Raw genomic sequence first — 11164 nt, 5'->3', positions numbered from 1 at the left:
AAAAAGGATCACTTCTGAAGCTTCTTCCTACAAAATCCCATAAGAACAGAAGAAACATAAGAATGATCATACTGGGTAAGACCAGTGGTCCATCTAGCCCAGTATCCTGTCTTATGACAGTGGCCAATATCAAGTGCTTCAGTGGGAATGAACAGAGATCGATCCCGTCGGCCATCCCTCTCTCAATGTGACTGATTTTCCATTGCCTTGCAGCTTGTATAGTCTTGTACACCTTTGCATCATAAGGCCCTGATCCAAAGCCCACTGAAGTCAGTGGAAAGACTCCTATTTACTTCGGCAGAGTTTGAATCAGCACCTCATATGGCACAGTTGTTCGTGACAGCAGAAGATGCTCAGCAGTGCAGCATCAGGCACCTTGGAACTAGAACTGGTAAAAACAGAAATGTAAAACAATTTGATTAAACATTTCAAAGTTTGGGTTTGTAAGTTTCAATACACACTCGTTTTAAATGTTTTGCAAGGTATTTTTCTTTTAGCTTTTTCCGTTTTCCTGCTTTCCTCTTTTCTTCAGCCCTCTTCTGAAATTAAAAAGGAAAGACAAAGGGAGTGCAGAGAAGGGGGGAAAAAGAAGAAAACAGGAAACAGTCAAAGAAAAAATACTGGCAAGCAATACTGAAAAAAGACACCATTGAACATTTTGAAAGTAGACACATTTTTAGTGAAAATTATTAGTTTAGGAATATAAAATGGCTATTTTTGACTAAAAAAGATTTTCATCTTTAAAAATGTCTGCCACCTCTAATGGCAAACTTTTCTCCACCAAGCATGAGTAGGAGAGAGAGACAAGTTTCCTACCAAATTCTGCTCACATGAAAACAGTTTTCCTGCAAACAGTTGAGTGATGAGCCAAACTTCGTCAAGCCATATAGTAGGTCTTTGCCCTCCCCACGCCCCGCTTTGTGGTTAGTCCACACAATAAATTAAGAAATCTACAGCAGAGGCCAACAAAGAGGGGCTTAATATTTGAGTTCAAAGTGTAGATGCTCCTACTTTTAGGACCTACTCTGACACAGCCAAAGAAATTGGGAGCTTTACCATTGACTTCAATGGGTGCTGGATCTGGTCCCTAATGCAGTAGATCCTGGGTCAATCTCTGTGTATGTCCCATGTGAGACGACTGCAGTATTGCCAACCCCAAACCTTCAAAAAGCATGACACAGGTCCTCCAAACTCATAAGATTAAGGAGACATACAAATAGTTGGGTTCTTTTTGTTGGCCTTCTGGTATTTGAGCCTTTGGGGGGCACGTAGGTTATGTTTACAAGTTTTTCTTTGTAATCACAAGCACCAGACAATTAATTGTCTTGAAATGAAAGCTGAGATTCACCTGACTCCAGGTGCTGGATCTTTAAGGAAAGCACCAAATGTCATGAGGTAGGCAATAAATTCATGGCAGTTGGCAAAACTGCGAGTTGTCGCACATCCGTGATTACCGAGATGTTAGTAACTTCTTGTATTTGCTCTTTATTCTTTTTAAAAATGTACCCTGGGCATGAAACTAGAGATTTACATGTTTAGAAGGTGTCAGTCTTTTCTTTCTTTAGCTACTGGAACCCAGAAAAAGGTTGGAAAAACAGATCTGGTTTTTATTTTGAATATTTTAATTTTTAAAGCCTAAGTAGCAAAAAGGTATGCCAAGAGAATGCCCCGCCTCCTCCTTGTCAGCTCCGCCCCCTCCCATAAAACCTCCTCAGCTGTGCCATTCTTACCCTGTCTAACCATGTAAAGGCCAGGAACAGTATGGCTATATAACTCTCTGGTGTGTATCTTTTCCCCACTCATGCCAAGCACAGGCAATCTCTGAAAACTGACTGTGTAAAAATGTCACCTGCCTACACCACAGACCTGCTCCCTGTCTGCATTACAGTCACATCTTCTATCTTCAGTGAGAGAAATCAGTTTTTACTGCTGATTATTTCTGTTAGCTCTGGAGAACTGACATTGAGGAGAGAGAAGGAGCTGGTCTTTCCAATCTTATGCATCACCAGTAAAATTGTTTCTTCAGGTCCAATCGATTACATCGGTGCAAACCGACTGAAGGTGCTGTGACTGGAGAGGTGTCCCTGAGGGCCCCGTTTGGCTAGTGAAGATGATGCATGAGATGGACAATGCCCCATTTGACTCTCAGAGAGCAGGCAAAGTTTTCAAAAAACTCCCAGGTTAGCAGTGAGATATGATCTAAGCATACTTGGTGTAGATATTAGTGAGAGACAATAAACACTGAGAGCCATGATGCCATTTTACTAAGTGACTTTTCAAAGAGCTCACTACATCTTAAAGTGAACATGATGCGAATGACAGGTGTCTGACGGACTGCTCTGGAGACTGAAGACTGCTCTCAATCACCCACATCAGCCACACTGTGGGCAGCTACAATAAAGAATTAAACGCCAGCCAGTTCCAACTAATGTGCCTCAATGCTGACCTAGAAGCAACATCTCCAGGGGATGATAGGAGCATTCAGTCTCTGCGGCCTAGTCACTCTTTGCTTTCTCTGCTGAAGTTGCCAGCAAGGTACCAATAAGCACTAATTGCAATGGTGGAATTTGTGATGTGGGCAGAGCTGGTCAAATATTTTTCATCAAAATTATTTTTCATGAAATATTAGGCTTTCAACTAAATGGATTTTTTTTTTTTGTCACCTGAAACCTGAATTCCTGAGAGCCCAAATATTTTTGGATTTGATTTGAAAACTAAAATACTTCAATTCTGAAATGCTGCCAGGGTACCCCATGAGTAGCCCCAATAACTCATGCTCCAATTCTCCTTGATGAGCCCCATTCCCCAGCCAGACTTTACCTCCCATGTTGCACTTGGGCCATGTATCTGTAATGATACACCGCCTCCCCTCACCAAGAAGGGAGACCATAGTGCATCATGGAACATGTCGCCGAACCAGGGAGTGCGGCCTGGAGAGAAAAGTGGGAGCAAGAGGCTCTTGAACTACAACTCCCATGAGTCACTGCAATAACATTTCCAAATCAAAACATTTCAGTGTACAGCCAGAATATGACACATGATGATTTTTCTATGAAAATTTGAAATTTACATGTCACAGAATGATCATTTTGTAAGCCTGAGAGAAGAAATGTTTGTACTTTACATTCCGGTATCAGCCAAGCCATACAGCAGGATGGCATAGTGTAAATGAACTTAATGTGCTTTAAAAGAAGGAAAACAATGTACAGCTACATATACCATTAGTGTAATAACCACACAACAAACACTGAGATCAGCGGTCCCTGACTTCTCTTTCCCCAAACATATATTGCTATTATAGTGTTGCATTGTTATTGCGACATTAAACCCAGGCTATAACTACTACGAGCATCTCCTTTGAACATCAGGAGAGAGCCACTTGTTGATGGAAAGATCATGGATTAAAGTTCAAATCAGAGAATTTTGCCTTTATTCAGAAGCCCATCATGAATATGTGACCCAAATACAAAGAGGCTCGTTCTCGTGAGACCATGAAAATTAATTATATCCACCACTTACGCCCTCATCCATTACAGGTGCCTGTATTATTTTAGACTGTGCTTGAAAGGAATCATCTTCGGCCAGGTCTACACTACCACTTTTGTCGGTATAACTTATGTCACTTAGGGGTGTGAGAGAAACATCTGCATGAGCGACATAAGTTACACCATCAGAAGCGCCGGTGTGAACAGCATTATAGTAGGAGCAGTACCAGCAGATCGAGGGAAGTGATTATTCCCCTCTATTCGGCACTGGTGAGGCCACATATGGACTATTGCACCCAGTTTGGGGCCCGCCACTACAAAAGGGATGTGGACAAATTGGAGCGAGTCCAGCAGAGGGCAACAAAAATGATCAGGGGGCTGGGGCACATGACTTACAAAGAGAGGCTAAGGGAAGTGGGGTTATTTAGTCTGCAGGAGAGAAGAGTGAGGTGGGATTTGATAGTAACCTTCAACTACCTGAAGGGGGGTCCCAAAGAGGATGGAGCTAGACTGTTCTCAGTGGTGGTAGATGACAGAACAAGGAGCAATGGTCTCAAGTTGCAGTGGGGGAGGTCTAGGTTGGATATTAGGAAACACTATTTCACTAGCAGGGTGGTGAAGCACTGGAATGGGTTATCTTGGGAGGTGGTGGAATCTCCATCCTTAGAGGTTTTGAAGGCCTGGCTTGACAAAGCCCTGGCTGGGATGATTTAGTTGGGGTTGGTCCTGCTTTCAGCTGGTGGTTGGACTAGATGACCTCCTGAAGTCTCTTCCAACCCTAATCTTCTATGATTCTATGTTGGTAAGAGAAGCTCTCACACTGACACAACTACTGTCACTTATGGAGGTGGTTTTATTCGGCCAACAGGCGAGCTTTCTCACATCAGCACAGAACGGCTTCATGAGCGATCATACAGTGGCGCAGCTGCATTAGTACATCTGTGCTGCTTTAAGCTCTCTAGTGTAGACATGACCTTAGCCATTGAGAGCAAAGGGATGCTGGTACAATAACTGACCAGAACTGTACAGAGATAAGGTGGAGGAGGTAATAGCTTTTCTTGGACCAACTTTTGTTGGTGACAGAGGCAAGTTTTTGAGCTGACACAGAGTTCTTCTTTAGGTCAGGGAAACTAACTCAGAATATCACAGGTAAATACAAGGTTTAACAGATTGTTTAGTGTAAGTAATACACACATTTCAAGGGACAATTCAAGGTGCAAGTGGCCTGTTAACACCCCCCAGTCACAGGGAGGAAAGGGGGTGGAAAGACCCACCTCGTCTCCTGTCAGAAATATAAAGGGAAGGGTAACCACCTTTCTGTATACAGTAGTGTAAAATCCCTCCTGGCCAGAGGCACAAAATCCTCTTACCTGTAAAGGGTTAAGAAGCTCAAGTTACGTGGCTGGCACCTGACCAAAATGACCAATAAGGGGACAAGATACTTTCCAGTCTGGCGAGGGGTGGGTGGGGGGAGGATTTGTTCTGTCTGTTCCGTGTGGCTCTTGCCGTAGTCAGATCAAGAAAGCTAGCAGTTCAACTCCAATAGAATTAGTAAGCACTAGCAAGGGGATGCATTAGATTATCTTTTGTTTTGGCTTGTGATTGTCTCTGTGTTGAGAGGAAGATGTATTCCTGGTTATGTTTTTTTTTTACTTTTTTTAACTTTAAGGTTTTGCCTAGAGGAAAATCCTCTGTGTTTTGAATCTGATTGCCCTGTGAGATTATCTTCCATTCTAATTTTATGGAGGTACTTCTCTTTCCTTTTTTCTTTCCAATAAAGTTCTGTTTTTTTTAAGAATCTGATTGGTTTTTATTTTAGTGTCCTAAAAAACCCAAGGTTGGTCTGTGGTCATCTTGTTTATTCTCAAGCCACCCCAGGAAAGGGGGTGTAGGGCTTTGGGGGATATTAGGGGAAAGATAGGGCTCCAAGTGGCCCTCCCTAAATGTTTGTTGAATCACTTGGTAGTGGCAGCGTTTACCTAATCCAAGATACAACGAAGAATTTGTGCCTTGGGGAAGTTTTAACCTAAGCTGGTAAAAATAAGCTTTGGGGGTCTTTCATGCGGGTCCCCACATCTGTACCCTAGAGTTCAGAGTGGGGAGGGAATCTACTTAAGTTCCTGTGCTCTGACACTTCCCTCAATCAACTCCTTCTCTATAACTATGGAAGCTCCGTGGAAATCATCTCCGTCCTTGTTATCCTCATCTCCTACATTTTCATCGTCATCAACGACGTGATCGTTCCCCTCTATTCGACATTGGTGAGGCCTCTTCTGGAGTACTGTGTCCAGTTTTGGGCCCCACACTACAAGAAGGATGTGGATAAATTGGAGAGAGTCCAGCGAAGGGCAACAAAAATGATTAGGGGTCTAGAACACATGACTTAGGAGGAGAGGCTGAGGGAGCTGGGATTGTTTAGCCTGCAGAAGAGAAGAATGAGGGGGGATTTGATAGCTGTTTTCAACTACCTGAAAGGGGGTTCCAAAGAGGATGGCTCTAGACTGTTCTCAATGGTAGCAGATGACAGAACGAGGAGTAATGGTCTCAAGTTGCAGTGGGGGAGGTTTAGATTGGATATTAGGAAAAACTTTTTCACTAAGAGGGTGGTGAAACACTGGAATGCGTTACCTAGGGAGGTGGTAGAATCTCCTTCCTTAGAGGTTTTTAAGGTCAGGCTTGACAAAGCCCTGGCTGGGATGATTTAACTGAGAATTGGTCCTGCTTCGAGCAGGGGGTTGGCCTAGATGACCTTCAGGGGTCCCTTCCAACCCTGATATTCTATGATTCTATGATTCTATGATCTCTGTCCTGAGGTTCTTGCTCAGTGAATCTCTTGATTAACCTGGTAAAGAGTCACCAGTGAACAACTGCAGAACAACAAGGGGACTGGCTAAGCCAATGAGATATAATGTCCTATAGCAATAGACTTGATTACAAAACAGATGAAAGGGATAATTAAGTTGTCATGGGATAGGAGGAAAGATCCTTTCATGGATTGAGAACTGGTTAAAAGACAGGGAACAAAGAGTAGGAATAAATGGTAAATTTTCAAAATGGAGAGGGGTAACTGGTGGTGTTCCCCAAGGGTCAGTCCGAAGACCAATCCTATTCATCTTATTCATAAATGATCTGGAGAAAGGTGTAAACAGTGAGGTGGCAAATTTTCAGGTGATACTAAACTGCTCAAAATAGTTAAGCCGAAAACAGACTGTGAAGAACTTCAAAAAGAATTCACAAAACTTGGGAAACAAAATGGCAAATGAAATGTAATGTGGAGAAATATAAAGTAATGCACATTGGAAAAATAACCCCAACTATACATACAATATGATGGGGACTAAATTAGCTACAGCTAATCAGGAAAAAGATCTTGGAGACATTGTGGATAGTTCTCTGAAGTCGTCCACACAGTGTGCAGTGGCAGTCAAAAAAGCAAACAGGATATTAGGAATCATTAAAAAGGGATAGAGAATAAGATGGAGAATATCTTTTTGCCCGTACAGAAATCCATGGTATGCCCACATCTCGAATACTGTGTACAAATGTGGTCTCCTCATCTCAGAAAAGATACACTGGCATTAGAAAAGGTTCAAAGAAGGACGACTAAAATGATAAGGAGTTTGGAACAGGTCCCATATGAGGAGAGATTAAAACCAAGGACGTTATCTCCGCAGCAGAGAAGATGCTGAGATCCATTTTAACTGGCTGCACCTCTTTCCACAGCTTTTTCATTCTTCTAGAAAGTGGAACAGAACATGAGAAAGACGAGTGTTTATTTACCAGGGGCTCTCCGAAATTATTTCCTAATGGACTGGGAATTAAATTCACCTGGTTCCACTCCCCACCACTAAACCAGTACTGAATGAAACAGATTCAAGAATTGGTTAGCAGTTTATTCATTGCTCTCCTCAGGGCGTCCTTCACCTCGATGTTCCTCAGGCTGTAGATGAGGGGGTTCAACATGGGGATCACCAGCATGTAAAACACCGAGGCCACTTTGTCTTTATCCATGGAATAGCTGGAGGTGGGACGTAAATACATGAAGAGGAGGGTGCCATAAAACAGGACCACAGCGGTCAAGTGGAAAGTGCAGGTGGAGAAGGCTTTGTGTCGGCCCTTGGCAGAGCAGATCTGCAGGATGGTGGAGGTGATATAGACATAGGAGAGGAGGACAGTCACAAAGCTGATCACTGTAATGCAGGACATTAAAACAAAAATCACAATCTCATTGATGTGGGTGTCAGAGCAGGAGAGCACCAACAGTGGGGGGATGTCACAGAAGAAATGATTGATGATGTTGGAGCTGCAGAATGACAGCCGAAATGTACAACACATGTATATCATTGAATCCACCACCCCCACAGCGTATGCCCCAGCCACCAGCTGTTTACAAAGGTGCCTGGACATGGTGACCGTATAGAGCAGCGGGTTACAGATTGCCACATAACGGTCATATGCCATCACAGCCAGCAAGAGGCACTCAGCTTCTCCAAAAACGAAAGAGAGATACATTTGCACAGCGCAGGCAGTGTAAGAAATGCTTTTCCTCTCGGCTAAGAAATTCAGCAGCATCTTAGGGGAAATTATTGAGGAAAGGCAGAGGTCACAGAAAGACAAATTCCTGAGGAAAAAGTACATGGGGGTGTGGAGTAGGGGATCAATTGTGATTAACAAGATCATCCCCCCATTCCCCAAAAGAGTTATACCATAAATCAGTAGGAACACCCCAAACAGGGGGGACCTGCAGCTCTGGATGATTTGTGAGTCCTGAGAGAATGAACTCAGTCACCTCCGAGTGATTTCCCTCTTCCATCTCCTCTGAACAGAGATCAGGCTGCTACAGCGATGTGGGCAGGTGGATGGTGTGGAAAACCTGTCCCTTCTCTGTAATGAAGTAAGTGAAGATAAATGGAGATCAGTTTCTTAATGGGCATCAGTACCCACTCAGGGAAGGGCTTAGTCCACAGAGCCAGATGTTCACAGCTGGTTATTCCAGGTGATCCATAAAATGCAGGCACTGTGCAAATACAATGACATGCAGGTTAATCATGACCCCCACACAAACACTCCTGTTCACTAATCCAAACAGAAAACAGTGATTTGTGACTCTGCTGTGAGAGAATCCATCTGAAGAGATTATTCCTTCTCAAAAGAAGGGGTGAGAGTAAAGGAGTGTCACTCTACCGTCTTTGGGCAAGGGGAGCTCTGTGGCTTGGCATGTCGGTTTGGGATAAAGTTGCTCACTGTGCTAATTAAGCTTTTGGGCATTTACTTGAGACTGTACGAAAACCCAGAGACATAATGGGAAGCCCTGGCTTCAGTGACTATGTAATTGTCTATTTTTTCCAACAAAGGATGTTGCTCCTTCAGCCAAAGGGGTAGGAGCTGTGACTAAGGCTTTAAGTGCTGGACGTTTTCAATTTTATACCTGCTAATCCCCATGGTGTCTGACTGTGTACGTGTGACTGTAATTCATGACAATAGCACATACCTGCTGAGAAGAGAGAGGGAGATGTGGTGGCTTTTCTCCAACGACAGAAGCTGCCATCTGGGAGCATTCGGGAAATTTTACAATGAAATATGTGATCTATGGGACACGATTCCTGAAGCAAATGGGAATACCTGAGCTCAGAGAGACACAACACCTATTAATATGTTCAGTGAACCAAAGCTACCCTCGGTTAATTGGTGCCCTGGTGATTAATTTGACCTTCTCTTTCTACTGTGTTATTCAATGATGTAATTTCTACCAGAGTTACAGTGTATGAGGTTAGGCGTATATTTTATACTGCTGTTTTCAGTGCAAGCCGGGTACTGTGTAGAGCTGATCCACAAAGGGTTTTTCTGTTGTTGTTGTTTTTTGTGGAGACCGAAATCTTTTTGGTAACTGAAATACTATGGAGGTGCCTCAGATACCACGCACCACCAATCTCTTCCATGGGCCAGGCTCCAAGTCTGGATTATATCCCCCCGCATGCATGATGGTCTCTCCTCTTGCTGAACTGTCCTGGAATATCACCTGAGTCCCAGAGCCATGGTTTATGGAGGAGGAGTTTGGTATGTTGACGGAAATCTTATAATTTCCAAGGAAAAGATTATTTCATGGAAAAAACAGTTGAATGGAAAATCAAATTTGCCATACAAAAAACTTCTCAAGAAAAATCTTCAAACAGCCTTAGCAACAAATTTGGAATCAAAGTAACAGAAAGTCAGATACAGGTGAAATGTACCAATTGTTCCCAGCTGTCGCTGATATCTTCTCAGTCATTCCTGGTTTCAGAATCACCTCATTGTCCTGGCCCCAATAGGTGGAATGTAAAACCTGCAGGACATCTAAGAGTACTCCAGATTATCTAGCTATTTATAGAGTGTGAATCACCCAAGGTATCCTATGTTCTTCCCTTGCTTGGTTACTCCCCAAAGTAGGAAAGACAGGTTCACTCCTTTCTCTCGATGGAGACCACATGATGACCAGAGGAGCTGAGGAGACCACAGCATGCTACGGACTTCTGCAGTTCACAAAACTATCCCTCTTGCATGCATATTATCTGCACACAGAGCTCAGCTGTAAGATGCTAAATAAATCTATGAGTCAACAGAAATAGTCATTCTCTCATCTTAATATTAATACAATTTTGATAATGTATGTGAAGTTATAAGATGACACTGTATCTTGTTATTAATACATGTTCCAAACTGAGGCTTGCAAACTGGTCTGTCTCAAACAAAGAAATGTGTGCTCTGCTTAATTTTGTATCTAAACAGTAACCAGAGTCATCAAGCAGGAAGGGAAACAAAGGAAGCCCAGAAAGGTGAGGAAAAAGCAGCAGGGAACATCCTTCTACACAGAGGATTATAAAAAGAAGGGGTAGACATCCCAAGGAATCACTTGCTCTCTCTCTCTCAGCCCATTGATTCACTGCATCTGAAGGGAGAAAGGAAGCAGCCATTGGACAGGTGGTGTGTACTGACCTAAGAAATTAGGTCAGTAAGAGTGCTGAGAGCATGTAGTGAGGAAACATTTGCTTTGAATTTCTCCTCATTTGTTAACTTAGGCACAATTTGCATTCTAGCTTTATTTTTCTTTTAACCATGTCTGACTTCTATGCCTTCTCATTTGCACTCACTTAAAATCTATCTTTGTGTTCAATGAACTTTGTTTTATTGTTTTATCTAATCCATTGTGTTTCAATACAAATGTCTGAGAGTTGTATGCATGTTCGTGCTGATAAAGAAATAATGGACAATGTAACTTGTATTGTCCAGGAGAGGACTGGGGAGCACAGGACATATATTTAGGGAGGGAAATCAAAGACTGGGGAGTGTATTGGGGTCACCCTGCAGTATAACCAATGGTGGTGAGAGCCTGAGTGTAACCCAACTATTCCTGGCCAGGCTACGGTTACAGACACATGCTCAGTGTGTGATTTGCATGTTAGATGGTGGTTTGTGAGTGGCCCGGGTGGAAGCCAATTCAGCAAGTCATTGCAAGGTTGCAGGCAGGTGTGATACAGCTGCTGATTAGTCTGGGTTGGACCCTGGTATCTCAAAGCCACCATCTGGAAAATATCCTAATAACACCAAAGGTCTGGTACTGACTGACAGTCGTGTTTGATTGACAGAAAAGGGTGAGGTCACCATTGGGATGGGCCCATGCATTGATCCATGGCTGCAGATGG

The 11164-nt window shown here is 43.1% G+C and overlaps 1 pseudogene; it reads right to left on the bottom strand.

Moving 5' to 3' along the window:
• Positions 1–7358: 7358 nt before the first annotated feature.
• On the bottom strand, positions 7359–8298 carry LOC144265988 (olfactory receptor 5W2-like; annotated as a pseudogene).
• Between the last annotated feature and the right edge of the window lie 2866 nt (positions 8299–11164).

The sequence above is a fragment of the Eretmochelys imbricata genome, chromosome 6 (genome assembly GCF_965152235.1).
Source record: "Eretmochelys imbricata isolate rEreImb1 chromosome 6, rEreImb1.hap1, whole genome shotgun sequence".
Lineage (NCBI taxonomy): Eukaryota > Metazoa > Chordata > Testudines > Cheloniidae > Eretmochelys > Eretmochelys imbricata.
This window is presented reverse-complemented; position numbering and strand designations above follow the sequence as displayed.